Source organism: Phyllobates terribilis, unplaced genomic scaffold (genome assembly GCF_046119375.1).
Source record: "Phyllobates terribilis strain yellow unplaced genomic scaffold, ASM4611937v1 Scaffold_28__1_contigs__length_16237799, whole genome shotgun sequence".
Classification (NCBI taxonomy): domain Eukaryota; kingdom Metazoa; phylum Chordata; class Amphibia; order Anura; family Dendrobatidae; genus Phyllobates; species Phyllobates terribilis.
This window is the reverse complement of record NW_027362788.1, coordinates 2259773-2284041: the sequence shown is the minus strand read 5'-3', so window position 1 is coordinate 2284041 and position 24269 is coordinate 2259773.

Below are 24269 nucleotides of genomic sequence, written 5' to 3'. Positions count from 1 at the left end.
ATGTCAGTGAGCGTTCCGATTTCAGTTCCAGAGCGATTCGCCCAATGAGTCCTTGATATTTTGTCGTTTTCAGTCAATTTTCAGAATTTTTGAAAATGTCACTTTTTTGTGAAAATATTAACTAAATGAGGGAATAATATGTGTGAGGGTACCCCAGGAGAGTTCCAAATGTGTGTGGGTAGAATATATATCCCACAGGGTTAAAATTGAACAAAGTTAAAAAAAATTTTCTTTTGTACTTAGTCATTTTTCCAGTGTTTATCAGACTTTCAGATAGGGGAAATGTCAGTGAGCATTTCGATTTCAGTTCCAGAGTGATTCTCCCAATGAGTCCTTGTTATTTAGTCGTTTTCAGCCAATTTTCTGGATTTTTGAAAATTTCACTTTTTTGTGAAAATATCCACTAAATGAGGGAATAATATGTGTGAGGGTACCGCAGGAGAGTTGCAAATGTGTGTGGGTAGAATATATATCACACGGGGGTAAAATTTAAAAAAGTAGAAAAAAAATTTTTTTTGGACTCAGTCATTTTTCTGGCGTTTATCAGACTTTCAGATAGAGGAAATGTAAGTGAGCGTTCCGATTTCAGTTCCAGAGCGATTCGCCCAATGAATCCTTGATATTTAGTCGTTTTCAGACAATTTTTGGGATTTTTAAAAATTTCACTTTTTTGTGAAAATATCCACTAAATGAGGGAATAATATGTGTGAGGGTACCCCAGGAGAGTTCCAAATGTGTGTGGGAAGAATATATGTCCCACTCGGGTAAAATTGAAAAGAGTTAAAAAAAAATTTTTTTTGGACTTAGTGATTTTTCTGCCGTTTATCAGACTTTCAGATAGGGAAAATATCAGTGAGCGTTCCGATTTCAGTTCCATAGCGATGCGCCCAATGACTCCTTGTTATTTAGTCGTTTTCAGCCAATTTTCAGAATTTTTGAAAATTTCACTTTTTTTGTGAAAATATCCACTAAATGAGGAATAATATGTGTGAGGGTACCCCAGGAGAGTTCCAAATGTGTGTGGGTAGAATATACATCCGACGGGGGTAAAATTGAAAAAAGTTGAAAAAAAATTTTTTTGGACTTAGTCATTTATCCGACGTTTATCAGACTTTCAGATAGGGGAAATGCCAGTGAGCATTCCGATTTCAGTTCCAGAGCAATTCGCCCAATGAGTCCTTGTTATTTAGTCGTTTTCAGCCAATTTTATGGATTTTTGAAAATTTCACTTTTTTGTGAAAATATCCACTAAATGAGGGAATAATATGTGTGAGGGTACCCCAGGAGAGTTCCAAATGTGCGTGGGTAGAATATATATCCCACGGGGGGTAAAATTGAAAAAGTTAAAAAAAAGTTTTTTTTGGACTTAGTGATATTTCTAACGTTTATCAGACTTTCAGATAGGGGAAATGTCAGTGAGCTTTCCGATTTCAGTTCCAGAGCGATTCGCCCAATGAGTTCTTGTTATTTAGTCGTTTTCAGCCATTTTTTTTGGATTTTTGAAAATTTCACTTTTTTGTGAAAATATACACTAAATGAGGGAATAATATCTGTGAGGGTACCCCAGGAGAGTTCCAAATGTGTGTGGTTAGAATATATATCCCACGGGGGTAAAATTGAAAAAAGGTGAAAAAAAATTTTTTTTGGACTTAGTCATTTTTCCGGCGTTTATCAGACTTTCAGATAGGGGAAATGTCAGTGAGCATTCCGATTTCAGTTCCAGAGTGATTCTCCCAATGAGTCCTTGTTATTTAGTCGTTTTCAGCCAATTTTCTGGATTTTTGAAAATTTCACTTTTTTGTGAAAATATTAACTAAATGAGGGAATAATATGTGTGAGGGTACCCCAGGAGAGTTGTAAATGTGTGTGGGTAGAATATATATCCCACAGGGTTAAAATTGAAAAAAGGTTAAAAAATTTTTTTTTTGTACTTAGTCATTTTTCCGGCGTTTATCAGACTTTCAGATAGGGGAAATGTCAGTGAGCGTTCGGATTTCAGTTCCAGAGCGATTCGCCCAATGAGTCCTTGATATTTCTTCGTTTTCAGTCAATTTTTAGAATTTTTGAAAATTTCACTTTTTTGTGAAAATATCCACTAAATGAGGGAATAATATGTGTGAGGGTACCCCAGGAGAGTACCAAATGTGTGTGGGTAGAATATATATCCCACGGGGGTAAAATTGAAAAAAGTTGAAAAAATTTTTTTTTTGGACTTAGTCTTTTTTCCGGCGTTTATCAGACTTTCAGATAGGGCAAATGTCAGTGAGCGTTCCGATTTCAGTTCCAGAGCAATTCGCCCAATGAGTCCTTGATATTTAGTCGTTTTCAGCCAATTTTCTGGATTTTTGAAAATTTCACTTTTTTGTGAAAATATCCACTAAATGAGGGAATAATATGTGTGAGGGTACCCCAGGAGAGTTCCAAATGTGTGTGGGTAGAATATATATCCCACGGGGGTAAAATTGAAAAAAGTTGAAAAAATTTTTTTTTGGACTTAAGTCTTTTTTTCGCCGTTTATCAGACTTTCAGATATGGGAAATGTCAGTGAGCATTCCAATTTCAGTTCCAGAGCGATTCGGCGGATGAGTCCTTGATATTTCGTCGTTTTCAGGAAATTTTCAGAATTTTTGAAAATGTTACTTTTTTGTGAAAATATTAACTAAATGAGGGAATAATATGTGTGAGGGTACCTCGGGAGAGTTCCAAATTTGTGTGGGTAGAATATATATCCCACAGGGTTAAAATTGAAAAAGTTTAAAAAATTTTTTTTTGTACTTAGTCATTTTTCCGGCGTTTATCAGAATTTCAGATAGGGGAAATGTCAGTGAGCGTTCCGATTTCAGTTCCAGAGCGATTCGCCCAATGAGTCCTTGATATTTTGTCGTTTTCAGTCAATTTTCAGAATTTTTGAAAATGTCACTTTTTTGTGAAAATATTAACTAAATGAGGGAATAATATGTGTGAGGGTACCCCAGGAGAGTTCCAAATGTGTGTGGGTAGAATATATATCCCACAGGGTTAAAATTGAAAAAAGTTTAAAAAAATTTTCATTTGTACTTAGTCATTTTTCCGGCGTTTATCAGACTTTCAGATAGGGGAAATGTCAGTGAGCGTTCCGATTTCAGTTCCAGAGCGATTCGCCCAATGAGTCCTTGATATTTTGTCGTTTTCAGTCAATTTTCAGAATTTTTGAAAATGTCACTTTTTTGTGAAAATATTAACTAAATGAGGGAATAATATGTGTGAGGGTACCCCAGGAGAGTTCCAAATGTGTGTGGGTAGAATATATATCCCACAGGGTTAAAATTGAACAAAGTTAAAAAAAATTTTCTTTTGTACTTAGTCATTTTTCCAGTGTTTATCAGACTTTCAGATAGGGGAAATGTCAGTGAGCATTTCGATTTCAGTTCCAGAGTGATTCTCCCAATGAGTCCTTGTTATTTAGTCGTTTTCAGCCAATTTTCTGGATTTTTGAAAATTTCACTTTTTTGTGAAAATATCCACTAAATGAGGGAATAATATGTGTGAGGGTACCGCAGGAGAGTTGCAAATGTGTGTGGGTAGAATATATATCACACGGGGGTAAAATTTAAAAAAGTAGAAAAAAAATTTTTTTTGGACTCAGTCATTTTTCTGGCGTTTATCAGACTTTCAGATAGAGGAAATGTAAGTGAGCGTTCCGATTTCAGTTCCAGAGCGATTCGCCCAATGAATCCTTGATATTTAGTCGTTTTCAGACAATTTTTGGGATTTTTAAAAATTTCACTTTTTTGTGAAAATATCCACTAAATGAGGGAATAATATGTGTGAGGGTACCCCAGGAGAGTTCCAAATGTGTGTGGGAAGAATATATGTCCCACTCGGGTAAAATTGAAAAGAGTTAAAAAAAAATTTTTTTTGGACTTAGTGATTTTTCTGCCGTTTATCAGACTTTCAGATAGGGAAAATATCAGTGAGCGTTCCGATTTCAGTTCCATAGCGATGCGCCCAATGACTCCTTGTTATTTAGTCGTTTTCAGCCAATTTTCAGAATTTTTGAAAATTTCACTTTTTTTGTGAAAATATCCACTAAATGAGGAATAATATGTGTGAGGGTACCCCAGGAGAGTTCCAAATGTGTGTGGGTAGAATATACATCCGACGGGGGTAAAATTGAAAAAAGTTGAAAAAAAATTTTTTTGGACTTAGTCATTTATCCGACGTTTATCAGACTTTCAGATAGGGGAAATGCCAGTGAGCATTCCGATTTCAGTTCCAGAGCAATTCGCCCAATGAGTCCTTGTTATTTAGTCGTTTTCAGCCAATTTTATGGATTTTTGAAAATTTCACTTTTTTGTGAAAATATCCACTAAATGAGGGAATAATATGTGTGAGGGTACCCCAGGAGAGTTCCAAATGTGCGTGGGTAGAATATATATCCCACGGGGGGTAAAATTGAAAAAGTTAAAAAAAAGTTTTTTTTGGACTTAGTGATATTTCTAACGTTTATCAGACTTTCAGATAGGGGAAATGTCAGTGAGCTTTCCGATTTCAGTTCCAGAGCGATTCGCCCAATGAGTTCTTGTTATTTAGTCGTTTTCAGCCATTTTTTTTGGATTTTTGAAAATTTCACTTTTTTGTGAAAATATACACTAAATGAGGGAATAATATCTGTGAGGGTACCCCAGGAGAGTTCCAAATGTGTGTGGTTAGAATATATATCCCACGGGGGTAAAATTGAAAAAAGGTGAAAAAAAATTTTTTTTGGACTTAGTCATTTTTCCGGCGTTTATCAGACTTTCAGATAGGGGAAATGTCAGTGAGCATTCCGATTTCAGTTCCAGAGTGATTCTCCCAATGAGTCCTTGTTATTTAGTCGTTTTCAGCCAATTTTCTGGATTTTTGAAAATTTCACTTTTTTGTGAAAATATTAACTAAATGAGGGAATAATATGTGTGAGGGTACCCCAGGAGAGTTGTAAATGTGTGTGGGTAGAATATATATCCCACAGGGTTAAAATTGAAAAAAGGTTAAAAAATTTTTTTTTTGTACTTAGTCATTTTTCCGGCGTTTATCAGACTTTCAGATAGGGGAAATGTCAGTGAGCGTTCGGATTTCAGTTCCAGAGCGATTCGCCCAATGAGTCCTTGATATTTCTTCGTTTTCAGTCAATTTTTAGAATTTTTGAAAATTTCACTTTTTTGTGAAAATATCCACTAAATGAGGGAATAATATGTGTGAGGGTACCCCAGGAGAGTACCAAATGTGTGTGGGTAGAATATATATCCCACGGGGGTAAAATTGAAAAAAGTTGAAAAAATTTTTTTTTTGGACTTAGTCTTTTTTCCGGCGTTTATCAGACTTTCAGATAGGGCAAATGTCAGTGAGCGTTCCGATTTCAGTTCCAGAGCAATTCGCCCAATGAGTCCTTGATATTTAGTCGTTTTCAGCCAATTTTCTGGATTTTTGAAAATTTCACTTTTTTGTGAAAATATCCACTAAATGAGGGAATAATATGTGTGAGGGTACCCCAGGAGAGTTCCAAATGTGTGTGGGTAGAATATATATCCCACGGGGGTAAAATTGAAAAAAGTTGAAAAAATTTTTTTTTGGACTTAAGTCTTTTTTTCGCCGTTTATCAGACTTTCAGATATGGGAAATGTCAGTGAGCATTCCAATTTCAGTTCCAGAGCGATTCGGCGGATGAGTCCTTGATATTTCGTCGTTTTCAGGAAATTTTCAGAATTTTTGAAAATGTTACTTTTTTGTGAAAATATTAACTAAATGAGGGAATAATATGTGTGAGGGTACCTCGGGAGAGTTCCAAATTTGTGTGGGTAGAATATATATCCCACAGGGTTAAAATTGAAAAAGTTTAAAAAATTTTTTTTTGTACTTAGTCATTTTTCCGGCGTTTATCAGAATTTCAGATAGGGGAAATGTCAGTGAGCGTTCCGATTTCAGTTCCAGAGCGATTCGCCCAATGAGTCCTTGATATTTTGTCGTTTTCAGTCAATTTTCAGAATTTTTGAAAATGTCACTTTTTTGTGAAAATATTAACTAAATGAGGGAATAATATGTGTGAGGGTACCCCAGGAGAGTTCCAAATGTGTGTGGGTAGAATATATATCCCACAGGGTTAAAATTGAAAAAAGTTTAAAAAAATTTTCATTTGTACTTAGTCATTTTTCCAGTGTTTATCAGACTTTCAGATAGGGGAAATGTCAGTGAGCATTTCGATTTCAGTTCCAGAGTGATTCTCCCAATGAGTCCTTGTTATTTAGTCGTTTTCAGCCAATTTTCTGGATTTTTGAAAATTTCACTTTTTTGTGAAAATATCCACTAAATGAGGGAATAATATGTGTGAGGGTACCGCAGGAGAGTTGCAAATGTGTGTGGGTAGAATATATATCACACGGGGGTAAAATTTAAAAAAGTAGAAAAAAAATTTTTTTTGGACTCAGTCATTTTTCTGGCGTTTATCAGACTTTCAGATAGAGGAAATGTAAGTGAGCGTTCCGATTTCAGTTCCAGAGCGATTCGCCCAATGAATCCTTGATATTTAGTCGTTTTCAGACAATTTTTGGGATTTTTAAAAATTTCACTTTTTTGTGAAAATATCCACTAAATGAGGGAATAATATGTGTGAGGGTACCCCAGGAGAGTTCCAAATGTGTGTGGGAAGAATATATGTCCCACTCGGGTAAAATTGAAAAGAGTTAAAAAAAAATTTTTTTTGGACTTAGTGATTTTTCTGCCGTTTATCAGACTTTCAGATAGGGAAAATATCAGTGAGCGTTCCGATTTCAGTTCCATAGCGATGCGCCCAATGACTCCTTGTTATTTAGTCGTTTTCAGCCAATTTTCAGAATTTTTGAAAATTTCACTTTTTTTGTGAAAATATCCACTAAATGAGGAATAATATGTGTGAGGGTACCCCAGGAGAGTTCCAAATGTGTGTGGGTAGAATATACATCCGACGGGGGTAAAATTGAAAAAAGTTGAAAAAAAATTTTTTTGGACTTAGTCATTTATCCGACGTTTATCAGACTTTCAGATAGGGGAAATGCCAGTGAGCATTCCGATTTCAGTTCCAGAGCAATTCGCCCAATGAGTCCTTGTTATTTAGTCGTTTTCAGCCAATTTTATGGATTTTTGAAAATTTCACTTTTTTGTGAAAATATCCACTAAATGAGGGAATAATATGTGTGAGGGTACCCCAGGAGAGTTCCAAATGTGCGTGGGTAGAATATATATCCCACGGGGGGTAAAATTGAAAAAGTTAAAAAAAAGTTTTTTTTGGACTTAGTGATATTTCTAACGTTTATCAGACTTTCAGATAGGGGAAATGTCAGTGAGCTTTCCGATTTCAGTTCCAGAGCGATTCGCCCAATGAGTTCTTGTTATTTAGTCGTTTTCAGCCATTTTTTTTGGATTTTTGAAAATTTCACTTTTTTGTGAAAATATACACTAAATGAGGGAATAATATCTGTGAGGGTACCCCAGGAGAGTTCCAAATGTGTGTGGTTAGAATATATATCCCACGGGGGTAAAATTGAAAAAAGGTGAAAAAAAATTTTTTTTGGACTTAGTCATTTTTCCGGCGTTTATCAGACTTTCAGATAGGGGAAATGTCAGTGAGCATTCCGATTTCAGTTCCAGAGTGATTCTCCCAATGAGTCCTTGTTATTTAGTCGTTTTCAGCCAATTTTCTGGATTTTTGAAAATTTCACTTTTTTGTGAAAATATTAACTAAATGAGGGAATAATATGTGTGAGGGTACCCCAGGAGAGTTGTAAATGTGTGTGGGTAGAATATATATCCCACAGGGTTAAAATTGAAAAAAGGTTAAAAAATTTTTTTTTTGTACTTAGTCATTTTTCCGGCGTTTATCAGACTTTCAGATAGGGGAAATGTCAGTGAGCGTTCGGATTTCAGTTCCAGAGCGATTCGCCCAATGAGTCCTTGATATTTCTTCGTTTTCAGTCAATTTTTAGAATTTTTGAAAATTTCACTTTTTTGTGAAAATATCCACTAAATGAGGGAATAATATGTGTGAGGGTACCCCAGGAGAGTACCAAATGTGTGTGGGTAGAATATATATCCCACGGGGGTAAAATTGAAAAAAGTTGAAAAAATTTTTTTTTTGGACTTAGTCTTTTTTCCGGCGTTTATCAGACTTTCAGATAGGGCAAATGTCAGTGAGCGTTCCGATTTCAGTTCCAGAGCAATTCGCCCAATGAGTCCTTGATATTTAGTCGTTTTCAGCCAATTTTCTGGATTTTTGAAAATTTCACTTTTTTGTGAAAATATCCACTAAATGAGGGAATAATATGTGTGAGGGTACCCCAGGAGAGTTCCAAATGTGTGTGGGTAGAATATATATCCCACGGGGGTAAAATTGAAAAAAGTTGAAAAAATTTTTTTTTGGACTTAAGTCTTTTTTTCGCCGTTTATCAGACTTTCAGATAGGGGAAATGTCAGTGAGCATTCCAATTTCAGTTCCAGAGCGATTCGGCGGATGAGTCCTTGATATTTCGTCGTTTTCAGGAAATTTTCAGAATTTTTGAAAATGTTACTTTTTTGTGAAAATATTAACTAAATGAGGGAATAATATGTGTGAGGGTACCTCGGGAGAGTTCCAAATTTGTGTGGGTAGAATATATATCCCACAGGGTTAAAATTGAAAAAGTTTAAAAAATTTTTTTTTGTACTTAGTCATTTTTCCGGCGTTTATCAGAATTTCAGATAGGGGAAATGTCAGTGAGCGTTCCGATTTCAGTTCCAGAGCGATTCGCCCAATGAGTCCTTGATATTTTGTCGTTTTCAGTCAATTTTCAGAATTTTTGAAAATGTCACTTTTTTGTGAAAATATTAACTAAATGAGGGAATAATATGTGTGAGGGTACCCCAGGAGAGTTCCAAATGTGTGTGGGTAGAATATATATCCCACAGGGTTAAAATTGAAAAAAGTTTAAAAAAATTTTCATTTGTACTTAGTCATTTTTCCGGCGTTTATCAGACTTTCAGATAGGGGAAATGTCAGTGAGCGTTCCGATTTCAGTTCCAGAGCGATTCGCCCAATGAGTCCTTGATATTTCGTCGTTTTCAGTCAATTTTCAGAATTTTTGAAAATGTCACTTTTTTGTGAAAATATTAACTAAATGAGGGAATAATATGTGTGAGGGTACCCCAGGAGAGTTCCAAATGTGTGTGGGTAGAATATATATCCCACAGGGTTAAAATTGAACAAAGTTAAAAAAAATTTTCTTTTTTACTTAGTCATTTTTCCAGTGTTTATCAGACTTTCAGATAGGGGAAATGTCAGTGAGCGTTCCGATTTCAGTTCCAGAGCGATTCGCCCAATGAGTCCTTGATATTTCGTCGTTTTCAGTCAATTTTCAGAATTTTTGAAAATGTCACTTTTTTGTGAAAATATTAACTAAATGAGGGAATAATATGTGTGAGGGTACCCCAGGAGAGTTCCAAATGTGTGTGGGTAGAATATATATCCCACAGGGTTAAAATTGAAAAAAGTTAAAAAAAAATTTCTTTTGTACTTAGTCATTTTTCCGTCGTTTATCAGACTTTCAGATAGGGGAAATGTCAGTGAGCGTTCCGATTTCAGTTCCAGAGCGATTCGCCCAATGAGTCCTTGATATTTCTTCGTTTTCAGTCAATTTTCAGAATTTTTGAAAATTTCACTTTTTTGTGAAAATATCCACTAAATGAGGGAATAATATGTGTGAGGGTACCCCAGGAGAGTTCCAAATGTGTGTGGGTAGAATATATATCCCACGGGGGTAAAATTGAAAAAAGTTGAAAAAATTTTTTTTTGGACTTAAGTCTTTTTTTCGGCGTTTATCAGACTTTCAGATAGGGGAAATGTCAGTGAGCATTCCGATTTCAGTTCCAGAGCGATTCGGCGGATGAGTCCTTGATATTTATTCGTTTTCAGTCAATTTTCAGACTTTTTGAAAATTTCACTTTTTTGTGAAAATATTAACTAAATGAGGGAATAATATGTGGGAGGGTACCCCAGGAGAGTTCCAAATGTGTGTGGGTAGAATATATATCCCACAGGGTTAAAATTGAAAAAAGGTTAAAAAATTTTTTTTTTGTACTTAGTCATTTTTCCGGCGTTTATCAGACTTTCAGATAGGGGAAATGTCAGTGAGCGTTCGGATTTCAGTTCCAGAGCGATTCGCCCAATGAGTCCTTGATATTTCTTCGTTTTCAGACAATTTTTAGAATTTTTGAAAATTTCACTTTTTTGTGAAAATATCCACTAAATGAGGGAATAATATGTGTGAGGGTACCCCAGGAGAGTACCAAATGTGTGTGGGTAGAATATATATCCCACGGGGGTAAAATTGAAAAAAGTTGAAAAAATTTTTTTTTTGGACTTAGTCTTTTTTCCGGCGTTTATCAAACTTTCAGATAGGGCAAATGTCAGTGAGCGTTCCGATTTCAGTTCCAGAGCAATTCGCCCAATGAGTCCTTGATATTTAGTCGTTTTCAGCCAATTTTCTGGATTTTTGAAAATTTCACTTTTTTGTGAAAATATCCACTAAATGAGGGAATAATATGTGTGAGGGTACCCCAGGAGAGTTCCAAATGTGTGTGGGTAGAATATATATCCCACGGGGGTAAAATTGAAAAAAGTTGAAAAAATTTTTTTTTTGGACTTAAGTCTTTTTTTCGGCGTTTATCAGACTTTCAGATAGGGGAAATGTCAGTGAGCATTCCAATTTCAGTTCCAGAGCGATTCGGCGGATGAGTCCTTGATATTTCGTCGTTTTCAGGAAATTTTCAGAATTTTTGAAAATGTTACTTTTTTGTGAAAATATTAACTAAATGAGGGAATAATATGTGTGAGGGTACCTCGGGAGAGTTCCAAATTTGTGTGGGTAGAATATATATCCCACAGGGTTAAAATTGAAAAAGTTTAAAAAATTTTTTTTTGTACTTAGTCATTTTTCCGGCGTTTATCAGATTTTCAGATAGGGGAAATGTCAGTGAGCGTTCCGATTTCAGTTCCAGAGCGATTCGCCCAATGAGTCCTTGATATTTTGTCGTTTTCAGTCAATTTTCAGAATTTTTGAAAATGTCACTTTTTTGTGAAAATATTAACTAAATGAGGGAATAATATGTGTGAGGGTACCCCAGGAGAGTTCCAAATGTGTGTGGGTAGAATATATATCCCACAGGGTTAAAATTGAAAAAAGTTAAAAAAAAATTTTTTTTGTACTTAGTCATTTTTCCGGCATTTATCAGACTTTCAGATAGGGGAAATGTCAGTGAGCGTTCCGATTTCAGTTCCAGAGCGATTCGCCCAATCAGTCCTTGATATTTCGTCGTTTTCAGTCAATTTTCAGAATTTTTGAAAATTTTACTTTTTTGTGAAAATATCCACTAAATGAGGGAATAATATGTGTGAGGGTACCCCAGGAGAGTTCCAAATGTGTGTGGGTAGAATATATATCCCACAGGGTTAAAATTGAAAAAAGTTTAAAAAATTTTTCTTTTGTACTTAGTCATTTTTCCGGCGTTTATCAGACTTTCAGATAGGGGAAATGTCAGTGAGCGTTCCGATTTCAGTTCCAGAGCGATTCATCCAATGAGTCCTTGATATTTCTTCGTTTTCAGTCAATTTTCAGAATTTTTGAAAATTTCACTTTTTTGTGAAAATATCCACTAAATGAGGGAATAATATGTGTGAGGGTACCCCAGGAGAGTTCCAAATGTGTGTGGGTAGAATATATATCCCACGGGGGTAAAATTGAAAAAAGTTGAAAAAAATTTTTTTTTGGACTTAATCTTTTTTCCGGCGTTTATCAGACTTTCAGATAGGGCAAATGTCAGTGAGCGTTCCGATTTCAGTTCCAGAGCAATTCGCCCAATGTTTCCTTGATATTTAGTCGTTTTCAGCCAATTTTCTGGATTTTTGAAAATTTCACTTTTTTGTGAAAATATCCACTAAATGAGGGAATAATATGTGTGAGGGTACCCCAGGAGAGTTCCAAATGTGTGTGGGTAGAATATATATCCCACAAGGTTAAAATTGAAAAAAGTTAAAAAATTTTTTTTTTGTACTTAGTCATTTTTCCGGCGTTTATCAGACTTTCAGATAGGGCAAATGTCAATGAGCATTCCGATTTCAGTTCCAGAGCAATTCGCCCAATGAGTCCTTGATATTTCGTCGTTTTCAGTCAATTTTCAGAATTTTTGAAAATGACACTTTTTTGTGAAAATATTAACTAAATGAGGGAATAATATGTGTGAGGGTACCCCAGGAGAGTTCCAAATGTGTGTGGGTAGAATATATATCCCACAGGGTTAAAATTGAAAAAAGTTTAAAAAATTTTTCTTTTGTACTTAGTCATTTTTCCGGCGTTTATCAGACTTTCAGATAGGGGAAATGTCAGTGAGCGTTCCGATTTCAGTTCCAGAGCGATTCGCCCAATGAGTCCTTGATATTTCTTCGTTTTCAGTCAATTTTCAGAATTTTTGAAAATTTCACTTTTTTGTGAAAATATCCACTAAATGAGGGAATAATATGTGTGAGGGTACCCCAGGAGAGTTCCGAATGTGTGTGGGTAGAATATATATCCCACGGGGGTAAAATTGAAAAAAGTTGAAAAAAATTTTTTTTTGGACTTAGTCTTTTTTCCGGCGTTTATCAGACTTTCAGATAGGGCAAATGTCAGTGAGCGTTCCGATTTCAGTTCCAGAGCAATTCGCCCAATGTTTCCTTGATATTTAGTCGTTTTCAGCCAATTTTCTGGATTTTTGAAAATTTCACTTTTTTGTGAAAATATCCACTAAATGAGGGAATAATATGTGTGAGGGTACCCCAGGAGAGTTCCAAATGTGTGTGGGTAGAATATATATCCCACAAGGTTAAAATTGAAAAAAGTTAAAAAAAATTTTTTTTGTACTTAGTCATTTTTCCGGCGTTTATCAGACTTTCAGATAGGGGACATGTCAGTGAGCGTTCCGATTTCAGTTCCAGAGCGATTCGCCCAATGAGTCCTTGATATTTCGTCGTTTTCAGTCAATTTTCAGAATTTTTGAAAATTTCACTTTTTTGTGAAAATATTAACTAAATGAGGGAATAATATGTGTGAGGGTACCTCGGGAGAGTTCCAAATGTGTGTGCGTAGAATATATATCCCACAGGGTTAAAATTGAAAAAAGTAAAAAAAAAATTTTTTTTGTACTTAGTCATTTTTCCGGCGTTTATCAGACTTTCAGATAGGGGAAATGTCAGTGAGCGTTCCGATTTCAGTTCCAGAGCGATTCGCCCAATGAGTCCTTGATATTTCGTCGGTTTCAGTCAATTTTCAGAATTTTTGAAAATTTTACTTTTTTGTGAAAATATCCACTAAATGAGGGAATAATATGTGTGAGGGTACCCCAGGAGAGTTCCAAATGTGTGTGGGTAGAATATATATCCCATAGGGTTAAAATTGAAAAAAGTTTAAAAAATTTCTTTTTGTACTTAGTCATTTTTCCGGCGTTTATCAGACTTTCAGATAGGGGAAATGTCAGTGAGCGTTCCGATTTCAGTTCCAGAGCGATTCGCCCAATGAGTCCTTGATATTTCGTCGTTTTCAGGCAATTTTCTGAATTTTTGAAAATTTCACTTTTTTGTGAAAATATCCACTAAATGAGGGAATAATATGTGTGAGGGTACCCCAGGAGAGTTCCAAATGTGTGTGGGTAGAATATATATCCCACGGGGGTAAAATTGAAAAAAGTTGAAAAATTTTTTTTTTTGGACTTAGTCATTTTTCCGGCGTTTATCAGACTTTCAGATAGGGCAAATGTCAGTGAGCGTTCCGATTTCAGTTCCAGAGCGATTCGCCCAATGAGTCCTTGATATTTCGTCGTTTTCAGTCAATTTTCTGAATTTTTGAAAATGTCACTTTTTTGTGAAAATATTAACTAAATGAGGGAATAATATGTGTGAGGGTACCCCAGGAGAGTTCCAAATGTGTGTGGGTACAATATATATCCCACAGTATTAACATTGAAAAAAGTTGAAAAAATTTTTTTTTTTTGTACTGTCATTTTTCCGGCGTTTATCAGACTTTCAGATAGGGGAAATGTCAGTGAGCGTTCCGATTTCAGTTCCAGAGCTATTCGGCGGATGAGTCCTTGATATTTCGTCGTTTTCAGGAAATTTTCTGAATTTTTGAAAATTTTACTTTTTTGTGAAAATATCCACTAAATGAGGGAATAATATGTGTGAGGGTACCCCAGGAGAGTTCCAAATGTGTGTGGGTAGAATATATATTGTAGCCCTAGAACGGGGCAGAGACGCCGTCCCTCTCACCTCCCCGCTTCTGGCGCGGTGTCCTCCAGCGCTTTTCGCCCCGCTGCTTCCGGCACTCGCTCCTTCTCCGGCAGTGTGCTTAGGGCGCGCGCGCGCACCCCCTCTCTTAAAAGGACCGCGTGCACCGTCCTAAGGAGTCCCCGGCCAATTGCCGGAGGACCTCCCATATAAAAGGCACCTCCTCCAAAATGGAGGTGCCCGAGCAATGTTGTAGCACTGTTCACTACTCTGCTTCAGCCCTCAGGTCCCGTTGCCAGTTACCTGCCAGATACCTGCCAGACTCCTGCCAGTCTGCTGTCTAATTCCTGCCTGATATCCTGCTACCTGCCTGCTAGCCTGAGGTCCGACGGTCTGCCTTCCAACTCCTGTCAGTCTGTCTAAGGACCAGCTTGCCCGCTCACCTGGGAGCGCACATCTTCTACCTGCCTGCTTGCCTGAGGTCCGACGGTCTGCCTTCCAACTCCTGTCAGTCTGTCTAAGGACCAGCTTGCCCGCTCACCTGGGAGCGCTCATCTGCTGCCTGTCTGCTAGCCTACCAGGAGGCTCTGCCGTCACGTTCTGTGACCACCCGCCTGTCCAGAGACTCTTGCCCGCTCACCTGGGAGCGCTCATCTGCTACCTGTCTGTTGGTCTTCCTGGAGGCTCCGCCGTCACATGCTGTGACCACCCGTTTATCCAGAGACTCTCGCCTGCTCACCTGGGAGCTCACGTCTATCATCTGCCGCCACTGGTCGTACCAATCCTTTACCCAGAGACTGCCCCGGTCACTTGCCGTGACCTCCTGCCCGTTCATCCAGAGACTGCCCCGGTCACTTGCCGTGATCTCCTGCCCGTTCATCCAGAGACTGCCCCGGTCACTTGCCGTGACCTCCTGTCCATTCATTCAGAGACTGTACCGGTCACCTGCTGTGACTGCCTGCCAGTCTACCCTGGTCGCCACCCGCTCCCTTACAAGGACCGCCCCCTTGTATAGTAGCTCAGAGGTTCCGCCGCCCAGACCCGTTACAGTTTGCTCGGGCCATGGAACCCGGTGGCACCCAAGCTCCCTCGCTCTCGGACCTGTGTCATGAACTGTCCCGTCAGAGGTCCCAACAGGATTCCATCCTGGGTCACCTGCGGAATGTCAATTCTCGCCTCGACACTCTGACTGCTCTGCCTGCAACAACCGCCAGTGCCATGACTCGCAATCCGGCAGCTCCACTGCCCTCTAATAACATGGTATCCTACCCCGGACCCCGGCTTTCTGCACATCCTCGTTTTGGAGGCGACTCCGCCCAGGCTCGGGGCTTCATAAATCAGTGCACCCTGCACTTTGAACTCCTGTCTCACCAGTTTAACTCCGACCGGGCCAAAATTGCCTTCATCATGTCCCATCTCACCGGGGAGGCCCTGGCCTGGCTAAATCCTCTATGGGAGAGAGGAGACCCCCTGGTGTCCGACTTGCCTGCCTTTCTCACGGCTTTCCGGAAAGTCTTCGACGAACCCGGACGGAAGACCTCATCCGCATCATCTCTGCTACGCCTCCGACAGGGAAGTCTCACCGTGGGCCAATATGCCATACGGTTCCGTACCCTTGCCTCGGAGCTGGCCTGGGATAATGACGCTCTGGTTTCCGTCTTCTGGGAGGGTCTGTCCGGCCGTATTAAAGATGAACTTGCCGGTCGGGACATTCCTACCACTCTCGATGACCTAATTACTCTTGCCACCCGGATTGACCTGCGGTTCCAGGAGCGTGCCAAAGAGGTCACCCGTGAAAGGAGGTTTCCACGTCTAGCTCCTACTTTTCAGAAACCCGTCACTCCCTCCGTCTCTCCTCAGGTACACTCTCCTGAGCCTATGCAGGTCGACCAGAACAAGATGGTCGGTTCTCGCCAAGAATCTCGCCGAGCCGAGGGAAGCTGTTTCTATTGTGGCAGTATGAAGCACTTCATCCGTTCGTGCCCAGAGAAGCCGGAAACGCCAGTGTCTAGGACCACTCGGAGAGGTCGTCCTAGACAAAAGTAAGCCCTCTCCGTCTCTGACCTTACCGGTCTCTATTGCTTGGGGAGAGACCCGTCTCTTTGAACTCGCCCATCTGGATTCTGGAGCTGCTGGAAACCTCATCTCCCAGTCTCTGGTAGAGAGATACCATATTCCCACCAAGTCCCTGGCTGAACCATTGTCAGTCACCTCCGTGGATGGAAGATTTCTCTCGGAGACCATCCTGCTTGTCACTGAACCCATAACCCTGCAGGTGGGAATGCTGCACTCTGAGGAGATCTCATTCCATGTGCTGTCCGGACTTTCTCACTCCCTGTTGCTAGGTCTACCTTGGCTCCAGACACATGAACCCGTATTGAACTGGCGGTCCGGTGAAGTACTCCGATGGGGTCCTGACTGCCATAGGACCTGCCTGGTCCCGGTCCGTCCACTTCGCCCTCAGCCTACTCCAGCTAACTTACCTGGTCTCCCGGCTCCCTACTGGCCCTATGCGGACGTCTTCGGTAAGAAGGAAGCTGAGACGTTGCCACCCCATAGGCCATACGATTGCCCGATCGACCTGGTACCTGGCACCACTCCTCCCCGTGGGCATATCTACCCGTTGTCAGTAGCCGAGACCCGAGCCATGTCTGAGTACATTGAAGAGAATCTGGCTAGGGGATTTATCCGAAAATCTACCTCCCCGGCTGGAGCCGGATTCTTCTTTGTCAAAAAGAAAGACGGCTCGCTACGTCCCTGTATTGACTACAGAGGACTCAATCTCATCACGGTAAAAAACAAATATCCCCTGCCACTCATCTCCGAATTGTTTGACCGTCTCAAGGGCGCCAGGATCTTCTCCAAGCTGGATCTACGAGGAGCGTATAATCTGGTCCGTATCCGTCAAGGAGACGAGTGGAAGACGGCATTCAATACCCGGGACGGTCACTACGAGTACCTTGTGATGCCCTTCGGTCTCTGTAATGCTCCCGCGGTCTTTCAGGAACTAGTCAACGACATCTTCCGTGACCTCCTGTACTCCTGCGTAGTGGTATACCTTGACGATATCTTGGTCTTCTCTCCGGATCTCCCCACACACCGGAGGGATGTTCGTCAGGTCCTGCTTAGGCTTCGGCAGAACCACCTTTATGCCAAACACGAGAAGTGCCTCTTCGATCAGACCTCCCTTCCGTTCTTGGGCTATGTTATCTCCCAAACAGGTCTGCAAATGGATCCCGAGAAGCTCTCTTCCGTTCTAAAATGGCCTCGTCCTGAAGGTTTGAAGGCGATACAGCGATTCCTGGGCTTCGCTAATTACTATCGTCTTTTCATCCCACATTTCTCGTCTCGGACTGCTCCCATATCTGCACTTACCCATAAGGGGGCTAACCCCAGGACATGGTCGCCTGAAGCCGAGGAGGCCTTCCTTTCCCTAAAGAAAGCCTTTGCCTCTGCTCCCGTCCTGCACCGTCCGGACTGTAATAAACAATTCTACCTGGAGGTTGATGCCTCCTCCTCCGGAGCCGGAGCGGTGCTCACCCAGAAGTCTTCTACCGGGAGAATGGTAACGTGCGGCTTCTTCTCCAAAATCTTCTCCTCGTCGGAGCGCAACTACTCCATAGGAGACCGTGAATTGCTAACCATCAAATTGGCACTGGGAGAGTGGCGCTATCTGCTTGAAGGGGCTCTCTACCCTGTAATTATCTACACGGATCACAAAAACCTGGCATATCTCCAAAATGCCAGAGACTAAATCCTCGCCAGGCCCGGTGGTCGTTGTTTTTTGCCCGCTTCGACTTCATTCTTCATTTCCGTCCGGCGGACAAGAACGTCAAAGCTGATGCCTTGTCCCGGTCCTTCCTGTCCTCCGATCAAGAGGAGGAACCTACGCACATCATCGACTCCTCCAAGGTGATGAATGTGGCCCCCTTGGATATGACTCGTCTTCCACCCGGTAAGACGTTCGTAGCTGTGCCAGATTGGGAGAGGGTTCTTCGCTGGGGACATTCTTCTAAACTAGCTGGCCATGCTGGCCAAAAGAAGACCTTCCAACTTATTACCCGGCATTACTGGTGGCATACCCTGCGTAAGGACGTGGTAGACTTCGTCGCGGCCTGTTCATCTTGTGCCCGTAACAAAGTTCCCCGACATCTACCTGCCGGCCATCTCCTGCCCCTTCCCGTACCTGCTGCTCCTTGGCAACACATCGCTATGGACTTTATCACCGACCTTCCAGTTTCTGCCGGTTGTACTGTCATTTGGGTTGTCGCTGACCGTTTTTCTAAGATTGCCCACTTCATTCCCCTGCCTGGTCTTCCATCCGCACCCGAGCTGGCTAAAGACTTTATCCGCCACATCTTCCGTCTCCATGGTCTGCCCCTCCACATCGTGTCGGATCGTGGGGTTCAGTTCATCTCTCGCTTCTGGAGAGCCACATGTAAGCTGCTGGACATTACCCTGGATTTCTCCTCCGCTTACCACCCTCAGTCCAATGGTCAAGTGGAGCGGATCAATCAGATCTTGACCAGCTACCTCCGGCACTTCATTGATGCTCACCACTCGGACTGGGTGGATCTCCTACCATGGGCCGAGTTCTCTTATAACAACCATGAGAGCGAGTCCTCTTCCAAATCCCCGTTCTTTATAGTCGGTGGCCAACATCCCCGGATTCCACTTCCTGTCTCCGTTTCTGTGGACAACCCTGCTGCGGAGTCTCTTGTCAGCGAATTTTCTACTATTTGGGAGAGTACCAGGTCCGCTCTTCTTCTCTCCTCTGAGCGGATGAAGAAATATGCTGATAAGAGACGTCTGGATCCGCCCCAATTCCGTCCGGGAGACAAGGTTTGGCTCTCATCCAAACATGTGCGGCTCAAAGTACCCTCCTACAAGTTGGGTCCTCGATTCATCGGCCCCTTCGAAGTCCTCAGGCAAATTAAACCTGTGGCCTACAAATTAAAACTCCCGGCCACCCTACGGATCCCCAACTTCTTCCACGTATCTCTCCTCAAACCCGTTGTCTTTAACTTTTTTTCCAAAAATCCAGGTGCCCCTCCTGCTCCGGTTTCCGCTGATGACATCTTTGAGGTAGAGAGTATTCTGGCCTCCAAGAGGGTAAGAGGAAAAACCTTTTTTCTGGTAGATTGGAAGGGGTTTGGTCCTGAGGAGAGAACTTGGGAACCCAGGGAGAACATCAACGCCCCGCTTCTCCTTGAGAAATTTCTTTCTGGCCAAAAAAAGAGGGGGCCTTAAGGGGGGGGTACTGTAGCATTGGCGTCTCTGCCCCGTTCTAGGCAGAGACGCCGTCCCTCTCACCTCCCCGCTTCTGGCGCGGCGTCCTCCAGCGCTTCTCTCCCCGCTGCTTCCGGCACGTGCTCCTTCCCCGGCAGTGTGCTTAGGGCGCGCGCGCGCTCCCCCTCTCTTAAAAGGACCGCGTGCGCCGTCCTAAGGAGTCCCCGGCCAATTGCCAGAGGACATCCCATATAAAAGGCACCTCCTCCAAAATGGAGGTGCCCGAGCAATGTTGTAGCACTGTTCACTACTCTGCTTCAGCCCTCAGGTCCCGTTGCCAGTTACCTGCCAGATACCTGCCAGATTCCTGCCAGTCTGCTGTCTAATTCCTGCCTGATATCCTGCTACCTGCCTGCTAGCCTGAGGTCCGACGGTCTGCCTTCCAACTCCTGTCAGTCTGTCTAAGGACCAGCTTGCCCGCTCACCTGGGAGCGCACATCTTCTACCTGCCTGCTTGCCTGAGGTCCGACGGTCTGCCTTCCAACTCCTGTCAGTCTGTCTAAGGACCAGCTTGCCCGCTCACCTGGGAGCGCTCATCTGCTGCCTGTCTGCTAGCCTACCAGGAGGCTCTGCCGTCACGTGCTGTGACCACCCGCCTGTCCAGAGACTCCTGCCCGCTCACCTGGGAGGGCTCATCTGCTACCTGTCTGTTGGTCTTCCTGGAGGCTCCGCCGTCACATGCTGTGACCACCTGTTTATCCAGAGACTCTCGCCTGCTCACCTGGGAGCTCACGTCTATCATCTGCCGCCACAGGTCGTACCAATCCTTTACCCAGAGACTGCCCCGGTCACTTGCCGTGACCTCCTGCCCGTTCATCCAGAGACTGCCCCGGTAACTTGCCGTGATCTCCTGCCCGTTCATCCAGAGACTGCCCCGGTCACTTGCCGTGACCTCCTGTCCGTTCATTCAGAGACTGTCCCGGTCACCTGCTGTGACTGCCTGCCCGTCTACCCTGGTCGCCACCCGCTCCCTTACAAGGACCGCCCCATTGTATAGTAGCTCAGAGGTTCCGCCGCCCAGACCCGTTACATATATCCCACGCGGGTAAAATTGAAAAAAGTTGAAAACATTTTTTTTTTGGGCTTAGTCATTTTTCCGGCGTTTATCAGACTTTCACATAGGGGAAATGTAAGTGAGCCTTCCGATTTCAGTTCCAGAGCAATTCGCCCAATGAGTCCTTGATATTTAGTCGTTTTCAGCCAATTTTCTGGATTTTTGAAAATTTCACTTTTTTGTGAAAATAACCACTAAATGAGGGAATAATATGTGTGAGGGTACCCCAGGAGAGTTCCAAATGTGTGTGGTTAGAATATATATCCCACGGGGGTAAAATTGAAAAAAGTTGAACATTTTTTGGGTCGGGATTTAGTCATTTTTATGGCGTTTATCAGACTTTCAGATAGGGGAAATGTCAGTGAGCATTCCGATTTCAGTTCCAGAGCGATTCGCACAATGAGTCCTTGATATTTAGTCGTTTTCAGGCAATTTTGTGAATTTTTGAAAATTTCACTTTTTTGTGAAAATATCCACTAAATGAGGGAATAATATTTGTGAGGGTACCCCAGGAGAGTTCCAAATGTGTGTGGGTAGAATATATATCACACGGGGGGTAAAATTGAAAAAATTTGAAAAAACTTTTTTTTTGGACTTAGTCATTTTTCCGACGTTTATCAGACTTTCAGATTGGGGAAATGTCAGTGAGCGTTCCGATTTCAGTTACAGAGCGATTCACCCAATGAGTCCTTGATATTTTGTCATTTTCAGCCAATTTTCTGGATTTTTGAAAATTTCACTTTTTTGTGAAAATATCCACTAAATGAGGGAATAATATGTGTGAGGTTACCCCAGGAGATTTCCAAATGTGTGTGGGTAGAATATATATCCCACAGGGGTAAAATTGAAAAAAGTTTAAAACATTTTTTATTTGGACTTAGTCATTTTTCCGGCGTTTATCAGACTTTCAGATAGCGGAAATGTCAGTGAGCGTTCCGATTTCATTTCCAGAGCGATTCGCCCAATGAGTCCTTGTTATTTAGTCGTTTTCAGCCAATTTCTGGATTTTTGAAAATTTCACTTTTTTGTGAAAATATTCACTAAATGAGGGAATAATATGTGTGAGGGTACCCCAGGAGAGTTCCAAATGTGTGTGGGTAGAATATATATCCCACATGGTTGAAATTGAAAAAAGTTGAAAAAAAAAATATTTTTGTACTTAGTCATATTTCCGGCTTTAATCAGACTTTCAGATAGGGGAAATGTCAGTGAGCGTTCCGATTTCAGTTCCAGATCGATTTGCCGGATGAGTCCTTGATATTTCGTCGTTTTCAGGCAATTTTCTGAATTTTTGAAAATTTCACTTTTTTGTGAAAATATCCACTAAATGAGGGAATAATATGTGTGAGGGTACCCCAGGAGAGTTCCAAATGTGTGTGCGTAGAATATATATCCTACGGGGGTAAAATTGAAAAAATTTGAAAAATTTTTTTTTTGACTTAGTCATTTTACCGCCGTTTATCATACTTTCAGATAGGGTAAATGTCAGTGAGCGTTCCGATTTCAGTTTCAGAGCGATTTGCCCAATGAGTCCTTGATATTTCGTAGTTTTCAGGCAATTTTCTGAATTTTTGAAAATTTCACTTTTTTGTGAAAATATCCAATAAATGAGGCAATAATATGTGTGAGGGTACCCCAGGAGAGTTCCAAATGTGTGTGGGTAGAATATATATCCCACGGGGGTAAAATTGAAAAAAGTTGAAAAAATTTTTTTTTTTACTTAGTCATTTTTCCAACGTTTATCAGACTTTCAGATAGTGGAAATGTCAGTGAGCATTCCGATTTCAGTTCCAGAACGATTCGCCCAATGAGTCCTTGATATTTATTCGTTTTTAGCCAATTTTCAGAATTTTTGAAAATTTCACTTTTTTGTGAAAATATCCACTAAATGAGGGAATAATATGTGTGAGGGTACCCCAGGAGAGTTCCAAATGTGTGTGGGTAGAATATATATCCCGCATGGTTGAAATTGAAAAAAGTTGAAAAAAAATATATTTTTGTACTTAGTCATATTTCCGGCGTTTATCAGACTTTCAGATAGGGAAATGTCAGTGAGCATTCCGATTTCAGTTCCAGAGCGATTCGCCCAATGAGTCCTTGATATTTAGTCGTTTTCAGCCAACTTTCTGGATTTTTGAAAATTTCACTTTTTTGTGAAAATATCCACTAACTGAGGGAATAATATGTGTGAGGGTATCCCAGGAGAGTTCCAAATGTGTGTGGGTAGAATATATATCCCACGGGGTTAAAATTGAAAAAAGTTGAAAATTTTTTTTTTGGGATTTAGTCATTTTTCCGCCGTTTATCAGACTTTCAGATAGCGGAAAAGTCAGTGAGCGTTCCGATTTCAGTTCCAGAACGATTCGGCCAATGAGTACTTGATATTTAGTCGTTTTCAGCCAATTTACTGGATTTTTTGAAAATTTCACTTTTTTGTGAAAATATCTACTAAATGAGGGAATAATATGTGTGAGGGTACCCCAGGAGTGTTCCAAATGAGTGTGGATAGAATATATATCCCACGGGGGTAAAATTGAAAAAAGTTGAAACATTTTTTGGGGGGTATTTAGTGATTTTTCTGGCATTTATCAGACTTTCAGATAGGGGAAATGTCAGTGAGCAATCCGTTTTCAGTTCCAGAGCGATGCGCCCAATGAGTCCTTGATATTTAGTCGTTTTCAGCCAATTTTCTGTATTTTTGAAAATTTCACTTTTTTGTGAAAATATCCACTAAATGAGGGAATAATATGTGTGAGGGTACCCCAGGATAGTTCCAAATGTGTGTGGGTAGAATATATATCCCACGGGGGTAAAATTGAAAAAAGTTGAAAACTTTTTTTTCTTGGACTTAGTCATTTTTCCGGCGTTTATCAGACTTTCAGATAGGGGAAATGTCAGTGAGCGTTCCGATTTCAGTTTCAGAACGATTCGCCCAATGAGTCCTTGATATTTAGTCGTTTCCAGTCAATTTTCTGAATTTTTGAAAATTTCACTTTTTTGTGAAAATATCCAATAAATGAGGGAATAATATGTGTGAGGGTATCCCAGGAGAGTTCCAAATGTGTGTGGGTAGAATATATATCCCACGGGGGTAAAATTGAAAAAAGTTGAAAACATTTTTTTTTTGGATTTAGTCATTTTTCCGACATTTATCAGACTTTCAGATAGCGGAAATGTCAGTGAGCGTTCCGATTTCAGTTCCAGAACGATTCACCCAATGAGTCCTTGATATTTAGTCGTTTTCAGCCAATTTTCAGAATTTTTGAAAATTTCACTTTTTTGTGAAAATATCCACTAAATGAGGGAATAATATGTGTGAGGGTACCCCAGGAGAGTTCCAAATGTGTGTGGGTAGAATATATATCCCACGGGGGTAAAATTGAAAAAAGTTGAAAATTTTTTTGGGGGGATTTAGTCATTTTTCCGGCGTTTATCAGACTTTCAGATAGGGGAAATGTCAGTGAGCATTCCGATTTCAGTTCCAGAGCGATTCGCCCAATGAGTCCTTGATATTTTGTCGTTTTCAGCCAATTTTCTGGATTTTTGAAAATTTCACTTTTTTGTGAAAATATCCACTAAATGAGGGAATAATATGTGTGAGGTTACCCCAGGAGAGTTCCAAATGTGTGTGGGTAGAATATATATCCC